Raw genomic sequence first — 26,240 nt, 5'->3', positions numbered from 1 at the left:
ATCCTATGGTGTCCCTATATGGTCCCCCAAGCCAGGAGAAATTTCTGAGTGCATAGCCAGGAGTAAACCCTGAGCATCACCAGGTGTGGCCCAAAGAACAAACAAACAAACAAACAAAAAGTGAGTAAAGAGTCACACACACCCAACTAATCTGTGAGGAAACCTCAAACCTGGAAATGATGAAGATGGAAAAGAAAATAGTACAGAGAGAAACAAATGGAAACCATCAAATTCATAAAGTTGACTGTCATTAATATTCTAACAAACAAAAGGATAAATTGAAAGGAATCATAAAACAACAAACAATACTTGAAAGTGAAAAATAATTAAGCAGATACAAAACAAATAACATGATCAAAATATTTTAGGTCAAGTATAATTTATTCAGGAATATAATATATCAATTGTTTGTGGTGATTACTATTCAATTCAAATGTTGAATCTGGGGGCCAGAGTGATATCACAGAAGTACGACATTCACCTTGCTTTCTGTCAACCCGAGATAGACCTGTATTCTATTTCCAGCATCCCATATGGTTCCCAAACCTACCAGGAATGATCTGAAAGCAGATCCAGGAGTAACCCTTGTGCACCTCTGGGTGTGGCCCAAAAGACAAAAACAAAACAAAAACCAACAGTGGTTTCAATAGAATAAAAATAATTAAAAAAAAAAAAGTTGAAGCTGGCCTGGAGAGATAGCACAGCGGTGTTTGCCTTGCAAGCAGCTGATCCAGGACCAAAGGTGGTTGGTGCGAATCCCGGTGTCCCATATGGTCCCCCGTGCCTGCCAGGAGATAGTTAGGAGTAACCCCTGAGCACCGCTGGGTGTGACCCAAAACCCCCCCAAAAAACAACAACAACAACAACAAAATAGTTGAATCTAATGATTATTTCCCAGTTCAAGTCTTGCTGTAAAACCTAAAGTTTTTAATTTCTGGATTGTATTTTTTTTTTAATTTGGCTAAATACTTAACAGTCTTTTAGTCTCTGAACATTTAAAGTAATCTGGGGCTGGAGAGATGGCATGGAGGTAAGGCATTTGCCTTTCATGCAGAAGGATGGTGGTTCGAATCCCGGCATCCCATATGGTTCCCTGAGCCTGCCAGGAGCAATTTCTGAGCATAGAGCCAGGAGTAACCCCTGAGCGCTGCTGGGTGTGATCCAAAAAACAAACAAAATAAAATAAAATAAAATAAAATAAAATAAAATAAAATAAAATAATCTAATTTATGCATGTTAAATTTAGTTCTAAAAACAGCATATTAAAAAGCATAAAGACTTTATTTTCTGGGGCCGGAGAGATAGCATGGATGTAAGGCGTTTGCCTTTCATGCAGGAGGTCATCGGTTCGAAATCCCCGGGCGCCCCATATGGTCCCCGTGCCTGCCAGGAGCAATTTCTGAGCCTGGAGCCAGGAATAACCCCTGAGCACTGCCGGGTGTGACCCAAAAACCACAAAAAAAAAAAAAAAAAAAGACTTTATTTTCTATTAAAAGTATCTTAGGGTTCTCCAAGTTAGCAAAGAATCCAATGATTGAAATCACCTCAAATATATTTCAAATGCATAATTTTATTTTGAGTCTATATTTACTAATTTCCACAATAAAACCATCTATGATAATCTGCATTATAACAACTTACTCTGAACTACCTTTTATATCTAATTTTACAATTATAATAAAATCTTATTTTATGTAGATTTATTGCATTTTAGCAACTGACTTTTGTTTTTTAAATTATGAATACAAAACATAACAAAGTATGTTCTATAACTTCGTGTATACTTAGTGATTTTTAAATAACTTTTATAAAGATAACTAAGTTATTTCCTCTTATTTTTGATAAAGTATCAGCACACCAATGTAGGTACTGTTCTAAATTAGAACATTCTATCTTCATTTATTCCCATAGTAACAATCGAAAGTAAGGTTTTTCAATATACTGCCAGCATATCTCTGAGAAAGTGGCTCCAATAGAGATACTTAGAACTTGTTACACAGCCCATCAAAATCTTGCAAAATTAAATTTAAAATACGCCAAGTTGTTCCTGAATCATAATACATACTCAATATTCATTCTTTATTCATGTATCAAACAAATTCAATAACATATCAATGAAAACATTACATATTTAAAAGTAAACTCTTGCATAAATTTTTGGAGCATTTCCATCCAAATACAGGAGGAAAGCTTATAATTTTCAATAATTTGAAAGAAATTAGAAAATTAAAAATTTAAGCACTTCAGTTATTTTCTGGCATGATTATTGGCTTTCTATATTAGATGCTATCTGGAATAAGGTCATTGCTTTTAGGATATGCATTTTCATTCATGAATAATAACAATTTTTACAGTCCCTTCTCACTTATTTTATTTAAAAGTTAAAAAAGGAAACAAGTTTTACCTTTTTCTCTAGCTTATATTTATGCCTAACACATCTTCACTCTTTCTACTACAGACATTCCCTTTCTTTAAATTTTCTTCTAATAAAAAAAACAAATATTAAGCAAATGAAGATCATGAAAATGTAATGCTTAAATGAATAACTATCCCAAGAGTCTCTACAGGATGAACACATTTTCATGGCTGCAATTCTTATTTTAAATTGTTTTTAAGAAAGTAATATGTAAACCAGGGTTATTAGTGCTATGGCAATTCTGGAAGTCTGTTATCAATGGTGATTTTGGAAACTATTCATGCAGTATTTTATAGGAAAACTCATCAATAGCATTTAAGCTTTTTCTTATTCAACTGAAACTAATAATTTTAGAGAAAATACCACATATTGATTAAATATTGATTGATTAATTATGAATGGTGAACTACTTAGTGAAACAACAGAAATATAGTGTGCAAAGCCCAAAATTTAGATGCTTTGTTTTAAATTCCTAGAGCACAATCATGGGATTAAAAAGAAATCTAGCTTTACACAAAGCAAGTGTGACTTAAACGTCTTATTTACTTGAGCCTGAATGATAGCACTCCAAGTAGGGCACTTGCCTTGCATGCAGCTAAACAGGATTCAACCCCCAGCATCCCATATGCTCTTCTGAGCTTGCGATGAGCTATTTATGAATTTAGAGCCATGAGTAACTCCTGGGCACAGCCAGGTGTAGCCCCAAAACAAGACAAAGACATTCAGAACTATTACTATATTCCACTTATCCTATAAGAATAAAGGATTAGTCAAGAATTTGGCTCACGTGTCCAGGGAGATCCACCTATTTGTCATGAATGTTTGGGTTCAAATCCTGTTATTTAAGGGACTCTTAGACACACTAGTAGGAAATCCTGAGTAGTGACTAGTAGTATCACATAGAAAATACTAGATATGCCCAAAATGCCCAAGCTTCCAAAGCTTTTTTACTCTAAAGCTCCTTTTTCAAAATCATTGGAGCCCACCTAAATCATAATGCTGATTTTTTATAAATATCAACATCTACTTACTGAGAAAAGGTTTGTCTTCATGTGTGTGTCTGTCTGGATGTTTAATATATGCAAGTCAGATCTATGTCAATACTTTATAGGAAAAAACTGGAGTAAGTGAGGTCCATACTGTCCTCTAGTGCCTGGACTAGAATAAAGATTTAGTTTCATATTTGTCTCTGTGGGTCTATCTGTCTGTCCCTGTTTCTCTAATATCCTCTGATTCTTTCTTCTTATTTTAGTCATATTTCACTGTGTATAACTTGATATATCTGTATGTCTTCTACTTCTTTTCTATGTGGCTATCTCCATGTCTTCCTTTGGTATTTTAGCTCTGTTATAAGCCTTTGTGACTTCTGTTTCTCAGGACATTTGAGCAGAGTTTCTAAAGAAATAGCTATCTCTCATCCACACTTAATGAAATTTCTCTGATTATGGTGGTTTGCTGCAAAGTTGAGAAAAAAAATAAAAACACATCAGTGCCCTAAATGAAAAAGCAAAAAGGAAAGTCACTGTCCTTGGATAAACAATTTGCATTTCCATAAGGATTCAGTGATGCAGAATCAGAAAAGGCTCATTCTGACACCTCTGAGAAACAACAGGGAGAGTATTCATTAGCTGGGCTCCCTTTTGAATGATGCACTTCATCGCACACACCAATGTCCTCCCCATTCAGGAAAGAGGGTTTAATGCTGTCTGAAACCCGCCCTTTCACTGGGCATTAGAATGAATGACTTTTTAAAGTAATAGCAGCTACACATCTGCTATGGCCTGAGAATGCTTGCACTCTGAAAACCATAAAGAGAGTTACACCTACTGTCAATAATACATCCATCAAAGAACACAGTGAATTGCTTTGACTGTGTTTTTTTGTTTATTGAAATCATGACTGATTTTAAGTTTGACATTTATAAACTTGATGGCCATGGTTGGTATTAAGGTTGAGTACCACATTTAGACAAAAAAAGAAATTAGTTTGTTAAGAGTGGTCAGATGGAAACTTTAATCTTAAAAATGAAATGGTCTTGGTATTTAATACAAACATGATCATCTTGAAAAGTAATTGCTAGAAGATTAAAATAACAGTACTTGATTATGAGCCAATTTTCAAATTTTTTTTCTCACTATCTTGACTGATTTATAAAATTTCTGATAATCTGAATTCATAGATGTAGGCACTAAAGTAGCATGAAGGTAATATACTGAGGCTTATAAGAGAAATACTTCTTATTTTAGTGCCGTATTTAAAATTTTCAATTTACCTTATACCAATTAAAAATTGTGTGTGTGTTTCAGTCATTAGTGCATGTTGCTTCTGAGACTAGATTGTAGGTAGGGATTTCACTTCAAGGGCATAATATTGACATTCAAAATCCCTTCTTCAGCTCCCAATCTAGGTGTTTAAGAAACAAATATATGTATTTACAATTTCTGTGTCTATTCCCCTGGTCAAAACATGTGCCACAAATACTCAATTTAAATAAAAGTTATTGTTAATTTGGTTTCTAATTGCTTTGGGCCTTAGTAATTTGTATAGGAACTCTACAAAGAACATGTTTTTATAAACTCTAGTTGTTTGCCCCCACTTAGAATTGATATATCGACACAAACTATTGCTTTAATTATCTCCCATAATATTTGAGCATAAAAACAATGTATTATGATATCAGTAGCCTAGATGATGGTTCTCACTGTATTACAATGTGGAAACAAATTTAGGTCAGCATAAAATCATATCTTCATCAAAATAAACTTTTATTTGGAGTGTCAATACACTTTGCAACCCCCCCACAAAGCAAAACAATTTTAGGCATAAAGTTTATATTCTATATTATAGTTTATAATAAAATAATTCTAGTACTTTTGAAATTCTAATAATAAGGACACTCTTTTTATTTGAGTGGGTATTTAAAAATATGACTATAACCAAAATCTATTTTTAGTATTTAGTTTCTTCCTAAAGTTAAACTTTTAGGTGATAAACCTATGTGCTGCATTTAAAAACAATATAGTTTTTTTTCTGAAATTATTAATTTTGCCAACTAGTATTTAATCAAAGTTGGGATATGTTTAGGATGATGAGTTAATTAAAAATATTACTAAAAGAAGACAAAAATAAACAAACACCCTCCCCACATGTCTTGTCACTGTTAAAGCTACAATAAAATCTAAATTAATGCAGCTACAGTAATAGAAAGTAAGTTGTGATAGTAGATAGTATGTAGCACAATTTATATTATTTAATATCAATTAAGTAAGAACAAATGCCTCTTGTATGGAACAAACTACCCTTAAGTTATCTAAGTTTAGAATTTATGACTTTGTTTTACTCTTACTACTATTATACAAATTTATTACTTATTCAGAAAGTAAAATCCCACTGAACAAATGATTATAAAACAAATAACTTTAATTTTTATAGCTGGACACATAGAGGAAAAACAGATATCCTTTGGCTGTATCCAAAAATACTTTTACATTTTTAAGAAATGTTTAATTTATTCTATCTCCAATAAAATTTGATTAAATCAAGAAAATAGCGTATAAAATTAAAATATTGAAAAAAATAAGTTTCCAGTAAAAATTTAACTGCAAAGGGCTTTTCCAGAACCACTTTCTATCACTTTTATAGTTCTGATACTCATAAAGTTTATAAATGATCTTACTAATAGATAATTATTTTAAAAATTTCCTAGAACTTAAAGGATTTGAAATTTTCTTAAAAGTATAATATTATATCCGGGGCCTGAGAGATAGCATGGAGGTAGGGTGTTTGCCTTGCATGCAGAAGGATGGTGGTTGGAATCCTGGCACCCCAAATGGTCCCCCAAGCCTGCCAGGAGCAATTTCTGAGAGTAGAGCCCTGAGCGCTGCCGGGTATGACCTCCCCCCCCCCAAAATCCCTAAAAAACAAAAAAAGTAGGATATTATATATATATATATATATATATATATATATATATATACTATAATATACCAGTTAACCATAAGTAGCAAGCTAGTAAGTCCTTCAAAAAGTCTCAGTCCCTTAGTAGTTATGTTTAGTTTCATTTGTAATGGAGATTCACAACCCTTTTAAACAGATCAGTAGCTGAGAGGTGAGCATGTTTCTTTTTTTTTTTTTTCTACAACAACAAACACAGTAAGATTCACATCTATTTTATAGGAAAACAGGTCTACAGGGAGAAGGGATCAAGTTGCTGAAATTTGAAGATTCACATGTAGAGATAAATTTACTGACTCAACTACAACTAAAGAAAACTAAAGAGACCAATAAAATAGGTAGTATTCAGTGAAAAAAGTAAACCCATGTGAGATTTTATAAGAAGTTAAAAACTTACTGTGAAAAACTATAGGAAACTATTCTATGATTAAAACATGCCTTACACAAATTGTTTCTTACATGTTAAGCAAGGCAATAACTCTATCTCTTAAGTATCTGATTACAGCATTTAACAATTAGCTTTATTTGTGACAGCAAATGAGGATAGACTTAGAGTTAATCTTACATGAGGCCATTACATTCTGTTTAACAATAGCTTTTGGTATATGGACTAAAACTTCAACAAACAGTTGACTATCTATACAGACTACAGTATTATTGTACCAAGATGACCAAACCTAAAACATTACTCAGCACTCAATCTTTCTATAGCTACCTGAGTATGTTTTTACAGTTAAAGATTATAACATAAAGTGGAAAAAATTCTATCTAGTATTAACGTTTTCTAATAGAGATAAAGTTCATCTGGACTCAAATTTTAAATGGATCGTACTGCAAAATACAACAATTTACATTCTAATACAATAAAACATTTATTAGGAAAACACCAGAATATTCTATATTACTGCTAAACACAAACAGGTAAATACTGTTAATCACATTCCACAATTTGCACACAAATTAGAACCTCCAGGAACAACATCATAAAAAACATGTATTTACATTTACACACAAAAAACTAAACGAGGCATGTAAGTACAGATGTTTTCATAATTTTTAGAGGAAAAAATTTTAAAAGTGGTTGGTTATATACTTAATGGCCAACCACACGACCGCAATGAAAGTATGTGCCTTTACATCTAAATAAAGTTATAATAGCTAATCACAATAATTAGGAATTATAATAACACAGAGCTATTTTTCTTGTAATAATGGTCACCTTCACATCATTTCTACTTACTATTAAAATAAAAAAGAAAACAGAAAGTGATATCCTGACCGGGACCCATCATACTGAAGCCAAGTCATACCTTTCTTTGACTTAATAGTTGTCTTACTATTAAAAGCTAAAGGGAAAGTAAAAAATAAATAACTTACTTGTCGGTTTAAAGTTTCATCTTCAGACCGTGCAAGATTATGCAGCAAGTTTTCTTGCCAAGGCTGACTTCTGCACATTCCTTTCAAAATAACCGGGGCTCATAATCTAGGTGCAGAAAACCTCGTTCACATATTGTACTTCATGTTCCAGGCTCATACCATCAAGAAAACGTTATCAGAGCCTTATAAAAGAATACCTTCAACATATTAATCCAGAAGGTGTATCATCTCTCTCTCTCTCTCTCCGTTCTGATGTATGCCAACTGCCTTACTTATCACAAGCGACTAACTCAAGCGGCTAGCAGGAATCTGTCTGCCCTCTATCTGTCGCTATTAGCTCAGCACGTTGATTCAGTGACTGAAGCCACAGCAATTAGTTGTCCTGCTTTTCGCAGCACACACAGGAGAGCTGAGTGAGCTAAACCACACAGTGACTGTTGTGCTCTTTGCACCAATTAGTAACAGGTGCTACAGCCCCAAAGACAAATTGACACCTCGCTGATCCTCGGTGTTGACTGCTTTATTATACTGTGTCCTGTTAGCCTATGTTGATTCTCTGGTCTCTTTTGTAGGATGTTTTCATTATTTACACCTCATCAGCACAAGATAATTTAGCAGTGTACATTAAGGGACTCTATAGACATGTCAAAGTAATCTGTTAAGCTTCTTTGATCATTCTTCTCTCTCTTTTACACAGAGAGAGTCCTTCTATATAGCATGTCCTCCATATAATTGGGATAAGAGAAATTATTATAAATTACTAAGTTATTAATACCAATGAATAATACCTATTATTAAGTCTATGATAACTTAGAAAAGAAATCGTGTCTTATATAGGCATGTTATCTTCATGTAAGTGTGACATGGGTAAACATAATATGAGAAATGGTAATTTATTAAATCAATATTGACACATGAGATCTTTATAATTTTTTGAAAATGGAACTGTAAATCATTTTAAAATATTAAGACTACACATATCTATATCAGATAGAGGATTCTTTCTAAAGGTATCTTCAATCATCATGATTTATTCAACTTCCTATTAAAATGTTTTCACCTGGTATTTTTGAAAATGAAACATCTATAATAAGAGAAGTCTAGAATATATTTTAATAGGGTACTATCCGAGTGAAAAATTTTAGGTTAGGTTAAAATGATACAGTGAGAAATAGTATAGCAGTAGGGCACTTGCCTTGCACCTGGCCTATGGCTTTGGTCCCCAGGATCCCATATGGTTCCCTGAGCCCCACCAGGAGCACTCCTTAAGTAGATAAATATAGGTATAATCAATGTTCATAGCCCCCCCCCAAATTACCAAGTGAAAGCTATTTAGAAAAAAAGTTTCCAGATTACACGTTTTTATACAGAACAACAAGGTGGATTATTTAATGTGATAATATACAAGCCCATATTAAATGAAAAGCACAAATCCTTCTGGAGTATTTGTATGATTTTTCCTATTGATCTGAAGCAATAATGTATTATGCAATTTAAATGTCACTTTTTTTTTGCCACATCCAGCAGTACTCAGGGGTTACTCTTGGCCCTGCAATCAGAAATTGCTCCTGGCAGTCTCAGGGGTGTATATGGGATACTGGGGATAGAAACTGTACCCTTTCTGGGTTAACCATGTGCAAGACAGATGCCCTATTGCTGTACTATTATTCCAGCCCCATATATATCACATGTTTAAATATAAAACTGTATGGTTTAGTCATTAACAAATTAAAGATAAAGCTGTAGCATCATAACACAGAACTAAGAAGTGTGATTGTGGTATTTTACTGTATGGGGTTCTATTCTTAGTTGTCTGAGAAGTGTCTGCATTGTAAAAACAAATAAAATCTAACAAATAAGATTCCAATAATACAGCTATTCCACTTACTGGAACCTACATAGAGGAATAAAAATTAAAATGAAAAGATATTTGTGCCCATATTTATTGTAGCGCCATTCAGAACAACCAAATTTTGGAAAGAATCAAAGTGCCCAAGAGTGGAGGAATAAAACAGAAATGGAAAATATATGTACACAATGAAAGACTACTCAGCTATTAAAAAGGTGAAAGCATGCAATTTGCTACTACGTTAATGGAACTAGCAGATAGAATGCTGAAATTTTCAGTCACTAAGACTTGGACAGATACAGAATTATCTCCTTCATATGTTAGTTATAAATAAACTTAAGTAATAACATAATAAGTAGCCAAAGACAACAGTTCTTGAGAGCTGGTCTAGAGAACTGAGATATCCTAAGTGGTGATGGCAAGGAGACATCGTGAGACACTGATGGAGGGAAAAGGTACATTCATCTGTTCTGAAATGAATTATACACAAATTGACCACTAGTTGCATTATATTAACAAAATATAAATTATATTTTGAAGGAAAAGAAAGGAAGGAACTCTAACAGGTCACAGTTTTATAGAGATAAGCCTAGACATCCATGGTTTCTTCAATTTTTATTTCTACAAAAATAAAGTTAAGAAAGAAGCAACCTTCTTTTCTGTTGAACCACTTGACCTTTGCTCAAAACCACCAATGCCAAATTCTATATCCTGGGAATGTCTCTTCTAGACATATTATGTGAGTTTACCTGGACTGACTGGGAAAGTCTATCCCTCATTGGTTAAATAACTTAGCTGATATTATGAATATTGTGCTATTAACAGTAATAATTAATGGTATTAATCATTAATATAGTTTTTATTGATGAGAGTCAGCCTAATTTCTGGTTTTTAAATTATGACTTTTTGATACTTAAAAAGTATAATATAGAGGCCGGGAAGGTGGCGCTAGAGATAAGGTGTCTGCCTTGCAAGCGCTAGCATAGGACGGACCGCGGTTCGATCCCCCCGCGTCCCATATGGTCTCCCAAGCCAGAGGCGATTTCTGAGCGCATAGCCAGGAGTAACCCCTGAGCGTCAAACAGGTGTGGCCCAAAAACAAAAACAAAACAAAAAACGTATAATATAAAACATTTACTTTTAAAATGACATCAAATACTTGAGAAATTAGATTATTTATGAAGATATCATAGGTAATATTCATATTTTTCTTTCCTTTACATCACATTATTTTCTTTTAAGCATTGTGTTTTACAAAGTTGCTTATAATCGTTATTTCTGACATCAAATGTTCCAACACAAATCTCATCAAATCCTAAGTAACATTCCTGTCACCATTGTACCAGTTTCCTACCCCTTGCCCAAGTCTTTCCATTGTCAGGTACAAATATTTTGCTTAATATTTCTTGTTAAGAAATCATCTTTTTTAAATAAATAGCTACATTTAGGGAGTCAATATAAAAACACCAGAAATAAATCCAGGAAATCAACATCACAAAATTCAATACATATCAAAATAGAAATTAAGATTGTGTTTGAAAATGAAGAGAAATGCACATAAAAGCAGAACTTTTCAGGAAAACTGACATATTAATACTTAAGATAATTTCATCTACTAGGGCAGTAGCTCTATTTTGGACATATTTACAGTCAAGGTCTGATTTAGCACAGATATCTAATTTGACACACACAATATAGATATATAACTACTTCAAATGGGAGTGTTCCAGAAACAGATTAAGTGGATTTGTTAACCACATGCAAGAGAGAGGCTAAAAACTGCAACGGTTTAGGATTAGGAATGTGATTTAACTTCTGGCTTTGCTTCTTCTAACTAGCTAATGGCCTGGGTCAGTAATCTGGTTTAATTTTGTAAGAGTCTGTCTTCTTTCATATAGTGAATAAAATATCATAGAAAATTAAAAAAAAACTATTTTAGTATGATACTGACAAACTTTCTAGTATATATACCTCTCTTTTCTCATGCTTCTGTACTTATCTCTGTAATATGGAAGACATATTAACTTCAAAGAGAAAATATGCATGTACCTGAATCTAATGGCTTTATGATCTTTCTGTTTTCAATTAATTTATTTGCCTATCTAAGTGTTTGATTTTAAATAATATTAAAATAGGAAATTAGCCCTGCACACAGAGCCATCAATAAGCCCTGAGCACACTATTTGTGACTCCTTTCCCCTCAAAAAGAACATCACTTGAAGTATCAAAACCAACAACAATAGTTGAAAATATAATTCTCAATAATGACATAGAAGAAAGGAAATGTGAAAAGGTATTTCACTTTACTGATTTTTAAGAAATGCAAATTCAAAGAACAGTGAGTAATCACCACTCACAAGTGAGAATGACCTAAATAGATATATTTATAAACACATATAACACTAATGCTGGTGGAGAAGCTGTTGAAAGGAATCCTCATTTACAGTTAGCATATATATAAATTGGTTTAGAATCTGTGGAAAAAAGGATGGGGGCTTTTCAAAATGTTTAAAAGTGAACTATTATCTGATACAGTAATTCTAGTCTTGGGTCTCTATTCCAAGAACACTAAAAACAGTAATTACAGCATGTAAGTTCTTACCCAAGTTTATTAAATTACAACTGAAAGTAATCAAGATAAAAAACTACTAGTGTTAGATATGTAGATAACGATATATGCATATATATGCAAACAATACAATTTTTCTCAGATAAAATTTGACATATTGTGCTTCTCTACAGCCTTTAATAATCCAAGGTATCATGCTGAATTAAATAAGTCAGAAGTACAAATGAATACTGTTTAATTCACTCATTTGGAACATAAATAATAAAAGAAGAAAATTAAAGTGTCCAATAAAACATATTTCTAGACTTTCTCAAAATATTTGAGTATATCAGGAAGTGAATGATGAGGGGAAATGAGAATTATAAGAAATTTGGAATAGTGGAAATATATGGCATTTAGAGATGGGTGTGGTGCATTAATTTTTATATAAAATATCAATTATAATAAACATTAAAATATTAATTAGTATAAAACCATATTCCCTAAAACTAACAATTAGTGAATTAAAATATTTATCTGTTGAGATATTTTATTTTAGAAAATAAAAATCAGAACGTGATTAATATGAATCATCAAATGTAAAATAAATTTGTCATGTAGAAATTGATCTATAAGTTATATTGAATACATTTATCTACATAGTCTTTCAATAATAATCATTAAATTTGTGAAAATGTGGCAAATAAAGTTATCTTTATAAAGTTAAATAATACACTGATTAAATCTGCAAATTCCATATAGATATAAATATTGCATGTACTGACAAAAGAGGTTGAAATATATTTGGTGATTATCATCGCAGATAGAGCATTTTAGATTTTTCCACTCTTCAAATTTTTTATGATTATTTGTCCTTCTAAATTATATTAGGGGGCCGGAGAAATAGCATGGAGTTAGGGCGTTTGCCCTGCATACATCAGGATGGTGGTTCAAATCCCGGCATCCCATATGGTCCCCCGGGCCACATGCGATTTCTGAGCGTAGGCCAGGAGTAACCCCTGAGTGCTGCCGGGTGTGTCTCAAAAAAACCCCAAAAATAAAACAAAATAAAATAAAATAATTTTAAGTATCTCTTTTTCTTATTCACTTCTCATCCATATATAATAATTTCCTATAATTAATAATTAATAATAATAAACTAATAATTATAAGTATGTATTAATTAATAATATTAATAATTAATGTTAATATTTGCGAATTGTATGTTATATTCTAAAATTCATAAACTAACATAATAGCATTCAACTATTTCATAAATTTGCATTTTGCACCTTTTATAATGTGATGTGTTAGAAATAAATAATATATAGCAGTATGCCAAATATCTGTTTCATGTTGTATATGCTCTGAAATTTACCATAATAAACTTTTGTATTTATGAAAGCAGTTCATCTGTGCACTATTATTTTATGGCATAAAAGACCAAATTATTGGAGAGAAAGTACAAGAAGTAGGAAGCTTGCCTTGAATGAAGTCGACTGAGGTGGGATCACCAACAGATTATGTGGTTTTCCCAAGCTAAACCAGGGTGATTTGTGAGAACAGAACCAATATTAAGTCCTGAAGACTACTGTATGGCCCCCAAATAAGCAAACATCTGAACAAAAGACAATAATTGGTCATAGATACAATTTTATTTTCTAGATAATATATTGTATAATTTAATTGTCTTAAGAATAAAAAATACTATCTGTCTTTAGTAATCTGAGATTAATTTTTGGACTATATTACTCCTAAAGTCAGTGGGTTTATATTATGTAATGCAAACCTAAATTTCTTGATATTAAGAGATATAAAAAGATAATCTATTCCCTAGCACTGGAAATGTGATCAATGAACAGAATAAAATGTATCTTCTAGGTTTACAAATCCAATATGCTTGTAGAGTTCTTTGAGAGTATCTTATTAAAGTTAAAGAAAACTATCCTAATTTGTGTATTACTCTCAAATATATCTCATTGAGAAAACAGAACATAAAAGCATTTGCCTCTCCTTCTAGAATGAGGACTGAGTCCTTGAGTCAATAAAACCTGCAAAGTAAAGCAGAGAAGACACTATTTATTTTTTACCCAGATTAAAGCTTTTGTGAACAAAAGCTTCCATGGTATTATCAAAGCAGCTTTGCTCATTACAAACAGTGTCTCACCAAGTTGCCAGGTCTAGGCTTATTATCCTCAACGGTCATTTGTGTTTAGTTTCAAAGCTACTGCATATAACCACAAACTGAAACCTCAATTTTGGGTCTGGGGGTTGGGAGTAATTTGAATTCATACTGATAAATCTTTGTGATTTCTACTAAATTGTGTCCCTTGGCATTTCTTTATTGTAAGGATTCAAAAGGGCTGTAATTAACAGAGTTTTTAACCAGCAAATTATTTGATGGATTGGTTATTATTTCAGAACAGCACATGTATGCTTTCCAAGGACAGTTCTAAAGGTAGAAAACTATGTAATATGTACGAGTTAACAGGAGCTTTAACGAGCTGAGCAAAAGAATCAGTATATAAGACTCATTTTATACTTAGCTTGGTTAAAGTTTTAAACAGTTGGATCCTAGTTAGAAGAAAATAGGGGATATGAGTGCTATAATTTGAGGAAGATCATCAAAGGAATTATAATTTTATAAAAGTGTAGATGTATGCATATAAAATGTAACAAAGAAAATGTGAAGTTTAATTGTTCACACTGTATTTTAATATATCAATTACTATGGGGTGTTGAATTCTAGTGATAAAGCTATCTTCACATACATATGCTGTAATGTTAGGATCTTGAATCTTAGTATACATTAAAAACATAAGTGATTACAGAAAAACTATTACAAACAACAAATTAACACCATGAAATGAAGGCTATATAAAATGTACAAAAACCGGTTTTATTTATATATACAAAGAACAAATAAAGAAAGCAATACCTTTTATTCTATTGTAACTACAGTGAAAAAATACTCAGTTAAGTTAGAGGGAGTTTAACAAAGAAAACTCGTGTCAAAATCTATGTCACTTTACAAACAGATAAAGAAAAATATATTTGATCATATATTTGAAGAATTAGCATTGCTATAATGATTCTTTTAATTGCCAGAAAAAAAATCAAAAGCTAAAATACGTACTTGGGATATATAAGATCAAAAAATTAATCCTAGCACTCTGGTGAAGGGATAGATGTTTTATAACATTATATACATGAAACCTTATGATTGTTCAGGATAATTGCAAAGCATAATTTCTTTTATTAAAATAAAAGTTTTAATAAATAAAAGAAAAGGAAAAAATAAACATGGTTTTATGTTTTAGTATGGTCTAGATTTGTTTAAGGCCTTTATTTTTAGAGGGAGGAATTAAAACAATACAAAATACTTTGATCAAAGAGAAATAAGAAATTTTTATGATAGTCCTCAATATCAAATACTAAAGGTTTAATTAATTAGTACTATACTAATGTACAATGAATCATCATACATTTAGCATATTAAAATATTGAAGATATATTTTATGTTTGTTTGCAAACCATACCAGTTGTGATAAGGGCTTATTTCTGGATCTGTGCTCAGAAATTCATTTTAGAGGTATTCAGGTCTATATGGGGTGTAAGATATTGAATCAGAGTAGGTTGTGTGCAAGGCAAGGGCCCTACTTTTCCTATTATGTCTTCAGTCTCAAAACATTGCTCAGGTATCATCCCATATTTTTTATAAGTCACAGGTTCAAGTCACGATATTCACAAATTGCCATCAAGGTTTGATATTTCTGACTACTCTTCTAGATGCTCAGTTAACTAAGTTGTTTCCAATTTATTTCAGTTTTATGATTAGACAATTGTAGCCAAAACTTTTACAAATCACATTATTTCTTTGCTACATTAAAGGTCTGTGAACATTTCCTCAGCATAGAGATTTAAGAACTTTAAAACACTCTTAGTTATGTACTCCTAAATTTAATATTTGAAAATATTATATCTAGTGGGAACCCAATCTCATCAAATGATTTTGTGTTTTCTTTATTATCAGAATCAATATTATAGCAATTATTTTGAATTTTAAAAGAGAAATGAAAGGTGTTCAAATAAAAGATACCTATGTTTGACTCAATAACCATATTATTTTCACTTTGGAGAAAAAAATTGGGAAGACATATGTGTCTCCTAATTTTGTAAATGATTCTGTATATCTTCAACTAAAGTAATTATGTGTGTGTATGTGTGTGTGTGTGTGTGTGTATTTGACTGGGTTGTGGGAACACCAATCAGGTGTCATGCCTTACTCCTACTGTTCTAATCAGGGATCACTCCTGGCAGTGTATATGAGAACATATGTGGTCCCAAAGATTGAACTTTCATTGATTGTGTACAAGGTAAACACACTTCTGCTCTCTGCCTGTTTCAATAACTGTGTTTAAGAAAATATTTGTCATCCAAAATAGGGGTATGTCAGACTTTCCAAAGAGATTGCAACATACAAAAATAACATGGAGTCTTGGGTAAATTCTTAGCTTCATGAGCTTCTTATTCAATGCCAGTACAGATTGAAAAGGAGTCAACAGTATGAAAAGGAGTCAATCAATTTTTCTCAGTGCATTTTATCAAGCAAGTCAATTACTCAGTTTCATCAATTTAGCTTTGATTGCCACATTTTAGAGTCCCCTACAACACCTGGATTTAAATAATTAGACATAGTTGATTTCTTTCTTGGCAATTACTCAGTCATCTCCAAAGTATATATTCACCCTTAAATCTATATTCTACTAAACTAATATAGATTATTTAGGAGATATTACATATAATGTATTAGATGTAGCTTTGTTTAAAAGAGACTCAAACTTTCCACTGTAAGATATCTCCATATTACATTTTTTGGAACAAGTTCAAATTACATTCATATTGAAACTGATAAAACAGAATAGTTCTCTATTTAATGGAAGTATGTAAAATAACAGAAGCAGCAACTTCCTCATGTCATATGTAATTTTACATATGTATCAATATGTTGATTAAACTGTAAAGAAAATTGAGTTATCAGAAACAAACTGCCTTTCAAAGACATTCCATTACTAACAGCACAAAAAAACAATACACATTAATAAATTTAGATAATAAAACTGTTAAATTTTGACCATGTAAGAGAGTATACATTATATAGTGAGAAATTCTTTGCATATTTAAGGTTATATGCTAATAGAAAATTACTTAACCACAGAGTCTCTTATTCAAGCATGTTTAGCAAGATGTTAAATTTTAGACGTGTTAGAGATTTCTTCAGTAACCAAGGTCTTATCAATATTCTGTTAGTGATATATTGCTAGATGTGTTCTACTTAAGTTTTCATGTGAAATTAGATCTATTTTCAGAACTAAATTTCTGAATTCTTCTTACACTATCCTTAGAAAGTCAGAGAAGACAAATACTAGGGAATTTTTAATAGATGCTCTGCAAGCAATGAAAAATGTAAAAGTTGAATTATTTTCTGTTATATTAAATTCACGTAATGTTACATTATAAACTCAGAAGATTAATATATTTGGAATATTGTAAATAATTATAAATTACTGACTATAGAATTTTATGTAAAATATGAATGTTTGTAAATTTTAATATGTTAACTTCAAAATTCTTACTGTCTCAACCCAGAAACTCTCCCTGAAATGGCATTTCTCTATATTTGTTTGCTAGATACTAGATTCTAGATGCCTAGAATGTGCCAAGGCAGGTGATTGATATTGGCAGTAGAACATATGCAAAGATGCCATGTACAATATACTCAAAAGAACCTAATCCTCAGGTGTGTCTTCACAATAAAAAAAGAAAAATATAGTAAGGGCCTGTGGTAAACAAAATTTTCGTTTGAATTTAATTTAATAAATAAATTCCTCTTTTAATAGAAATAAGACTACATTTTTAGAAAGAAATTATTTGTATCAGAATACCATTCACCCATAATTAAATGTTACATACTTTGTGCCCAAATTCCCTGTGTTATAAAAATCTCGTTTAAATATTACAAACTTCTGAAAGATTAAGTGAATGTTCAGAGATAATTTATGTTGTTACATAAAATCCTGTATGATGTGATCTCTACATATGTTTATCATGCTAGATTTCTTAGCATGGCAATGATCTTAATGAGATTAGAGAGTAAATTCCCTATTATTTTTGTCATAACATTTAGAAAATAAAATTACATAAAGTAGATAACTGATAATTATGGTTATTTAAATGTGAGTAATGGTTTTAGATTGAGTAACAAGATCTAAAACTATCAATCAAAAATAAGTATGTAATGTTAGGCATTGTGAAATAACTATTTCAGATTTCTATTTGTTATGGCCTTTTAATGTCGTAGTCTAAGTTTGTTTTTTTTTTTCCCATAAAAATACACCATAGAAAAAGAATTACTTATAGTAGTGCATGGGGGACCTTCCTAGAGACCCTATCCTGATTGATCGCATGCAAGGTAGAATGTCAGAGTAATCTGTGAAAATCTTGTAAAACCTTACAGATTATATGTGACAAAGGTTTATAAGAGCATAAGTTACCTTTGGATCTAGCTAACATTTCCTCAAAAGAAAATATTTTCTCTTTGTGCGTAATAAAAAAAATAGACTATACAATATTTGTGTGTACATTTATACATGTCAATGTAAAGATTATTGTCTATTACTAATGGAATCATCATACACAAGTATCCTAGTTATTATAATATATAATATATATGCATAATAAAATGTATAATATATCCTTAATATGTTATGGATATCTGATTATCATATATAATATAATTATATGTTATTAAGCATAATCAATTGTATATAGCATCACTGAATTATTAACATTGGCTATGTTTTAAATTAAACTTAATTATTTTATTTATTTATATATTTGTCTGCAGAGAGACTTGTTTTTGTTTTATATCTAGCAGGGTTTACAGGTCATGCATCAAACTGATGTATGTTGATATTACTCTGCATATTGGGTCAGACTGATGTGGTGCTTCTCAGGTCCTGTGATGTCAGGAAGCAGTGGGATCATATTAAGAAATATTTGGAAAAATAAAATACTGTAAATTAAACTTGATTTCCTGCACTTGCAAAGCATGAGGCCCATATCTTAAGCTATATGCCTAACTCAAGCTTGTATACATTTTATAGCTTAAACCTCATGTCACCTGCGTAATATTAGAAAATTTATTAGCTCCTTTATATAGTCTGTGTCTCAGTTAAAACAATCGTCACATTTCCTTCATTTCAAGTAAATGTTCTTAATGTTTCCCAATAGAACAAATGTATATAATTTCCCTAAAATATATCAGTGTATACTAAATATTTATATATTATAATATATACAACAGTACATAATACATATTTAATTATCTCCTTCATAAACTGCAATTTTCTGGATCAAAAAAGGTAATACTTAGATTTATATCTCTGCTATATTATATCTCTGCTATAGAAGGGGGTGCCAGACAAACATATATATGTCTATATGTATATATATATGATACAATATGTTAATAAATGTAGAATTTAGTAAAATGGGTATTATGGCTGATACTCAACGTCAGATGCTTCTTTCTTCACTTATGATTTTGCAGTACATACACAGTTATTGGTAAGGAATAAACTGAAATATAGCAGATAATGTGATGTTTTGTAAGATGCTGAGGAAGGGAGAAAGACACAATTATTAGGTTAGAAGCATTTCAGTGAATTTTATTAGTTGTTTAGGAAACAACAATTTTTAGCACCAAAAGGCTAACATAAATCACCATGTGAAAATACCAACTATGTTTCTGGACTGACTGCTATCCCAAGGGGATATGGAAAACTAAGGTTGTTTTATCCTTTTTATGTGTACACACAAAAATATTTTGAATTTTCAGTCTTTATGGTCAATTGTGTTATGATACATAACAAGTAAAGGAATTTAGCTTAATTAGTTTTGAATTTATTGAATAAAATATATGAAATTAGGCACTGGAGAGATAGTACATCAGAAAAGGCATTTGTCTTGTATGTGCCTGAGCTGAGTTTGATCCCCAAAAGGTTATATGGGTCCTGAATCACACTAGATGTGTTACCTGAGAGAAGAGCCAAAGTAATCCTTGAACACCTAAGAGTAGAGCCATGAGTGGTCTAAAAACAAAACAAAACAAAACAATAAATTAATGGTAAATCAACTTGAATAGTTCAGAGTGAATCTTTTATAGGCCTGTTCTTAAATAATGGTCATGTAAAAATTGAAATATCATTATTTCTTCTTTTGTATTATAACACTGTGATTTACCTAATGTACACAGTGTATTTCAATAAAACTAGTAATTACAAACTGTAGACATCTGTATTTGATTCTTAGATCACTCTGCTTTTCCTTTTCTCCTCACAGTCTTGTTGATTTCTAAACACCCACTCAGACTTGATTAAAGACCCCCGATGTTAGTTAACAAAAAAACATAAGTACACTTAACTACGTCAATACTACTTCTCGGGGAAATTGCCTTGGTTCTGTTAACTCTGGCTAATAAAACTAGCAGGAAAGGTAGATTAAGAAAAAATTTTTTCTACTAAGATCTGGCACAAGGCAAGGTTGCCCTCTCTTGCCAATTCTATTCACTATAGTACTAGAAGTACATGCTATAGCAATTATGCAAAACATATAACACACAAAACATCAAGGAGATCCACATAGGAAAGGAAGAAGTGAAGTTGTTGTTGTTATAGATGACATGGTATAGTATCTGGAAATTCTAAAAACTTCACAAAAATATGTCTACAAACACTAGACCTATATAGTAAAATGGTAGGCTAAACGTTCATATGCAAAAGTCCATGAATTTTCTATGCAAATATAATGAAAAAGAAGAAAAACACTAAAGAAAAATCCCATTCATATTTGTGCTTCAGAAAAATCAAGTAACTTGGAGTCAAATTAACTAAAGATATACTAAAGATATATATTTTAAAAATGACAGAACATTGTTTCAAGAAAAAAAAGAAGGCATGAGGAAATGGAAATGTATACCCTGTACATTGATTTGAAGGTTTATTATTATTAAAACATCTACATCCAAAGCGATGTACAAATTTAATGCACATTGTATAAAAATACCCATGATATTTTTCAAGGAACTGGATCAGAATCTCCAGAAATGCATATGGAGCAGTAAACAATCATGAATAGCTAAAGCAATCTTTGGCAAAAAAAAAAAAATGATGGGATAAATCACATTCCCAAACATTAAGCTGTACTATAAAGAAGTGGTCCCTGGGGCCAGAACAATAGCACAGTGGAAGGGCATTTGCCTTGTACTCTGCTAACCCTGGTTCTATCCCTCAGCATCCCATATGGTCCCCCTTGCCAGGAGCGATTTCTGAGTGCATAGCCATAAGTAACCCCTGAGTGCCAGCTGGTGTGCCCCAACAAAAAAACAGAACTAGTCTTAAAAAAAATACAGACCCACAGATAAATAGATAATAGACATGAATATTCAGAGATGGATCTACAAGTTTACGATCAACTAATTTTTGATTAAGAAGCAAGAAACAAGTGGAGCAAGTAAAGTCTCTTCAACAAACAATGCTGAGAAAACTGGTAAACTATATGCAAAAATTATGAGCTCAGACTTCTCCTTAACAGTATGCACAAAGAGCAAACCAAAATTAAAGACTATGATATTAGACCTAAAACCTATAAGGTACATAGAGAAAAATGTAGGAGAACACTCCATGAAACTGAAGCTAAAGGATGTCACTATACAAGAGAGTGGAAGCAAAGTTAAATAAATGGGACTGCATTACATTGAGAAGCTTCTGCTCTTCAAAGGAAAATAGGATACAGATGCCTTCCACGGAATAGTAAAATTATTTACTCAATACCCATCAGTATTTAAGATATACATACTACTGATAGAACTTTGCAGGAAAAAAAAACTGACCACATCAAAATGGGGAGTAGAAAGGAACAGACATTTCTTTAAGAAGAAATGATGGCCAAAAAACATATAACAATATAATGCTCTACATCACTCATCATCTTAAACATGCATATCAAAACAAAATTACCATAATAAATATGAGTATAAGAAAACTATGGAGAATATCACTTATATTAACTATCTTCAATGTGATATACATGAGCCATTGCAAAAACGTATCCAATCAGTTTGAACCACTATTAAAAATATCACAGATACTTTTGATCTTTATATTTTACTTCAACATTAGATGTTATAGTTTAATATTACAATTTAAAGGGAAACTATTTTATTCTTGTTTGTTCATAAATATCTTTATTAAATCACCATTGTTAAAAACATATTGGTAGTTGGGTTTCAGTCATAAAAATGTACACCCCCTCTACCAGTGCAACCTTCCCACAACCAATACCCTCTGTCTCCCTCCTCCTCACCCCCTACTTATCTTCTAGACAGGCATTCTATTTCTCTCACTCACTACCATTGCCATAATAGTTGTTGGTGTAGTTATTTCTCTAACTGCAGTCACCAATCTTTGTGGTAAGCTTCATATCATGGGTTGGTCCTTTAAAACCTCATCTCTATGTTTTCTGGGTATTATTACCACACTATCTTTTTTTTAAAAACCCATGGAGGAGTGAGAGTCTTCTCTATCTCTCTTCCCCTCATACATTTCACTCAGCATAATAGCTTCCATGTCCATCCAAATATCGGAAAATTTCATGATTTCCTTTTTCCGGACAGCTGCATTGTATTCTATTTTGTGTACCGCAGATTCTTTAGCCTCTCATCTGTTTTTAGCCATCTGGGTTATTTCCAGATTATGGCTATAGTAAATAGCACTACATTTAACATAGGGGTGCAGAGGGCATTTTTGTATTATGTTTTTGTGTTCCTAGTTTATATCCTTAGGAGTGGTATAGCTAGATCATATGGGAGCTCAAGTTCTAGTTATTTTACCAATCTGCATATTGTTTCCATAAAGTCTGATTTAAACAACATTCCCACCAGCAGTCAACAACCAGAGTCCCTTCCTTTATCATCCCTGCTAGCACTGATTGTTCTTGTTCTTTGTGCTATTCTCTGTGGAGTGAGATGGTACCTCAAGTTGTTTTGATTTGCATCTCCCTAATGATTGATGATGTGGAGCATTTTTTCATGTGCCATTTGGCCATATGTATTTTTTCTTTAAGGGAAGGTATTCTTTTATACTCCCCATTTTTGATGGCTTTAGAATTTTTTCTTGTTAAGTTCTGTCAAAACCTAGGATATCTTAGAAGTTAGCCCCTTATTTGATGGGTTTTGGGTAAAAAGTTTCTCCCATTTTGTGGATATCTTTTGTATCCTACTCACTGTTTTCTTTGAAGTACAGATGTTTCTCAGTTTAAACTAGACACATTTTTGATACCTCTTTCCACTTGTTTGGTGTTTCCTCCTTGAAGATGCCTTGAATTACAATATTATGGAGTGTTTCACCTACGTGTTCTTCTATATACCTGATGGTTCCAGGTCTGATATCAAGGTCTTTTAATACATGCGACTGACCAGTTGTCCCAAACACACTTGTGAAGAAGCTTTTTCTTGATCCATTTTGCATTTCTTGCCCCTTTATAAAAGATTAATTGATTGTGTCTGGAGAACATTCTCTGAATGCTCAAATCTATTTCTTTGATCTGAGGGTCTGTCTTTATTCCAATACCATGTGTTTTAATGACTAATTCAGTGTAATACAATTGAAAGTATCAGAAAGTGATGCCTCCCAAATCTTTTTTAATAAAGATTGCAGTAGCCATTCGTGGGTGTTTATTTTACCAAATGTCTTTTAGGAGTGTATTATCTACATTCTATGAAGAAGAATGTCATGGGTATCCTTAGAGGAATTTTACTAAATCTGTACAATGCCTTGGGGAGTATTTCCATTTTAATGAATGCAATCCTTCCAATTTATGAAAAGGGTATGTGTCTCCATTTTCTTAAGTCAACATGAACAAGGGTGTGAACAGATGAAAATAGAAGTCTTTTATAAACTCAACAGAAACATGTATAAATCATTGGAGTCTCAGAGACTGAGAAAGAAAATTTTCAGGAAGAATCAACAGTCCTCAACTTTATTGCAGAGGAACTCCCAGAGATAAAGACTGCATGCATCTATCATGCCTTTTCAAAGAAAAGCACCCCAAGACACTTCCTAGTCACAATGACTAATTTTAGATATAGGGATAGACTACTGAAAGCAGCAAGATCAAAAAGGGAAATTACAGGGGCCAGAGCCATGGCGCTACCCATAAGTCATCTGCCTTGTCTGTGCTAGCCTAGGATGGACTGCAGTTCCATCCTCCGGTGTCCATATGGTCCCCAAGCCAGGAGTAACCCCTGAGAGTCACCAGGTGTGCCCTTAAAAAAGCTGGAGTAGCCATATTAAAACAGATTACACAAACTTTATAACATTAAAAAGTTATAATAGACAATGGTGTATATTTTGCAATAATCTAGGGATATGTGCAACAGGAAGAAATAGCATTCCTAAACATATATGTACCCAATGAGTGGCCAGCAAAATATTTAACAAAATTGTTGGCAAATCTGAAAGGAAAAATCAACAGTAACACAATAATAGTTGAAGACATCAATGCTACCCTGTCAACCTTTTCTAGGCCAACTATACTAGCTCTAAAAGCAAAAATGGAAGAAAGTTGCACTCCAGTTCCAGAAAACTGGATACACATTCTTCTCCAATACACACATGTCATTCTCCAGGAGAGACCACATGCTTGTTTATAAAACATGCCTCCATAAAACCAAGAGGATAGAAATTGTATGAACTACCTTATTAGATTCCAATACACAATAAATTAGATGTGAACTACAAAGGGACAGAGGAAAAACATTGACAACTGGAAATTAAACAGCTCAGTACTGCACAACTAGTAGGCCAAAGATAGTATCAAAGAAGAAATCTAAGGATTCCAGGAAACAAATGTAAATTAAGACAAAAATTAACCGATTTTGTGTGATACAGCAAAAGCAGTATTAATACAAAAACTTATAGCTTTGAAAAAACACATTAGGAAGAAAGAAGGGGCCTACATAACTAAGTAACATGAATTGTAAAATCTCAATTACTCAATGTCTAGACATTCAGTAATACTATTATGAATTTTAGGTTTATTTATTTTTTATGATTGCTTGTGTATAAGGAGGCCATTAATTTTTGAATGATAATTTTATATTAACATACATCAATAACAACACAATGATAATGGGAGGTTTCAATACCACCCTGTCACTCTTATTAGGTCAACCAGGCTAAATTCTTACACAAATATATTGATTCTGAAGGGAGAAATGGAAGAGAGTACCTTAGTATATTTGTGTGTGTATATATATATATATATATATATATATATATATATTGTATATATATTATATATATGTATGGCTCTCATCCTGAAAAAAAATAGATTCTGCAATGCAAATGGCTCATTCTTCAAGAAAGACCCATGCTGGCTAATGAAACACAACTGCATGAAATAAAGATGATATGAATCTTAAAAACTACCTCTCAAATCATGATGAGATAAAATTATAAGTGATTTACAAACAGACAAGAAGAAAAAATTTAACATATGAAAATTAAACAACGAACTACAAAACAACCAGTGAGTTGATATAAAATAAAAGAGTAAATCAAAATATTCTTGGAAACAAGAACAAAGAACCAAATTTCAGAAAATGTGAGACTCAGCAAAAGAAGTATTATGAGAAAAATTTATAGATTTGTAAGCACTCAACAGAAAGAAAGAAGGTGCCTACATAAATAATTAATGGCAGAGCTTATAAAATTGGAAGTTGAGCTATAAATAAACCAAAAATAGGAAAATTAAAGGAAATGATAAACTTAGAGAAGAAATTAGGAATTGAAAATCCAAAACCTATCTGAAAGATCAAAAAAGCAATAGTTGGTATTTGGAAAAAATAAACAATATGGATAAACCATAAGCAAAACTCAAAAAGAAAGAGAAAGAGAGAAACTGAAAAAAAAAAAAACAAATTAGAGATCAAAAGTGAGAGTTCACTTCAAAATAAAAGTCACAACTTTGTAAGG

The 26,240-nt window shown here is 31.9% G+C and overlaps 1 protein-coding gene across 1 annotated transcript in view; it reads right to left on the bottom strand.

Annotated features, from left to right (window-relative positions):
- The window catches only part of PCDH15 (protocadherin related 15), a 1,226,762-nt gene that overhangs the window by 651,182 nt on the left and 549,340 nt on the right, over positions 1–26,240 (bottom strand). The window contains exon 3 of the mRNA XM_049790532.1: positions 20,243–20,297. The gene's annotated coding sequence lies outside the window, so the exon portion shown is untranslated. The remainder of the gene's footprint in view (positions 1–20,242; positions 20,298–26,240) is intronic.

The sequence above is a fragment of the Suncus etruscus genome, chromosome 17, assembly GCF_024139225.1.
Source record: "Suncus etruscus isolate mSunEtr1 chromosome 17, mSunEtr1.pri.cur, whole genome shotgun sequence".
Lineage (NCBI taxonomy): Eukaryota > Metazoa > Chordata > Mammalia > Eulipotyphla > Soricidae > Suncus > Suncus etruscus.
This window is presented reverse-complemented; position numbering and strand designations above follow the sequence as displayed.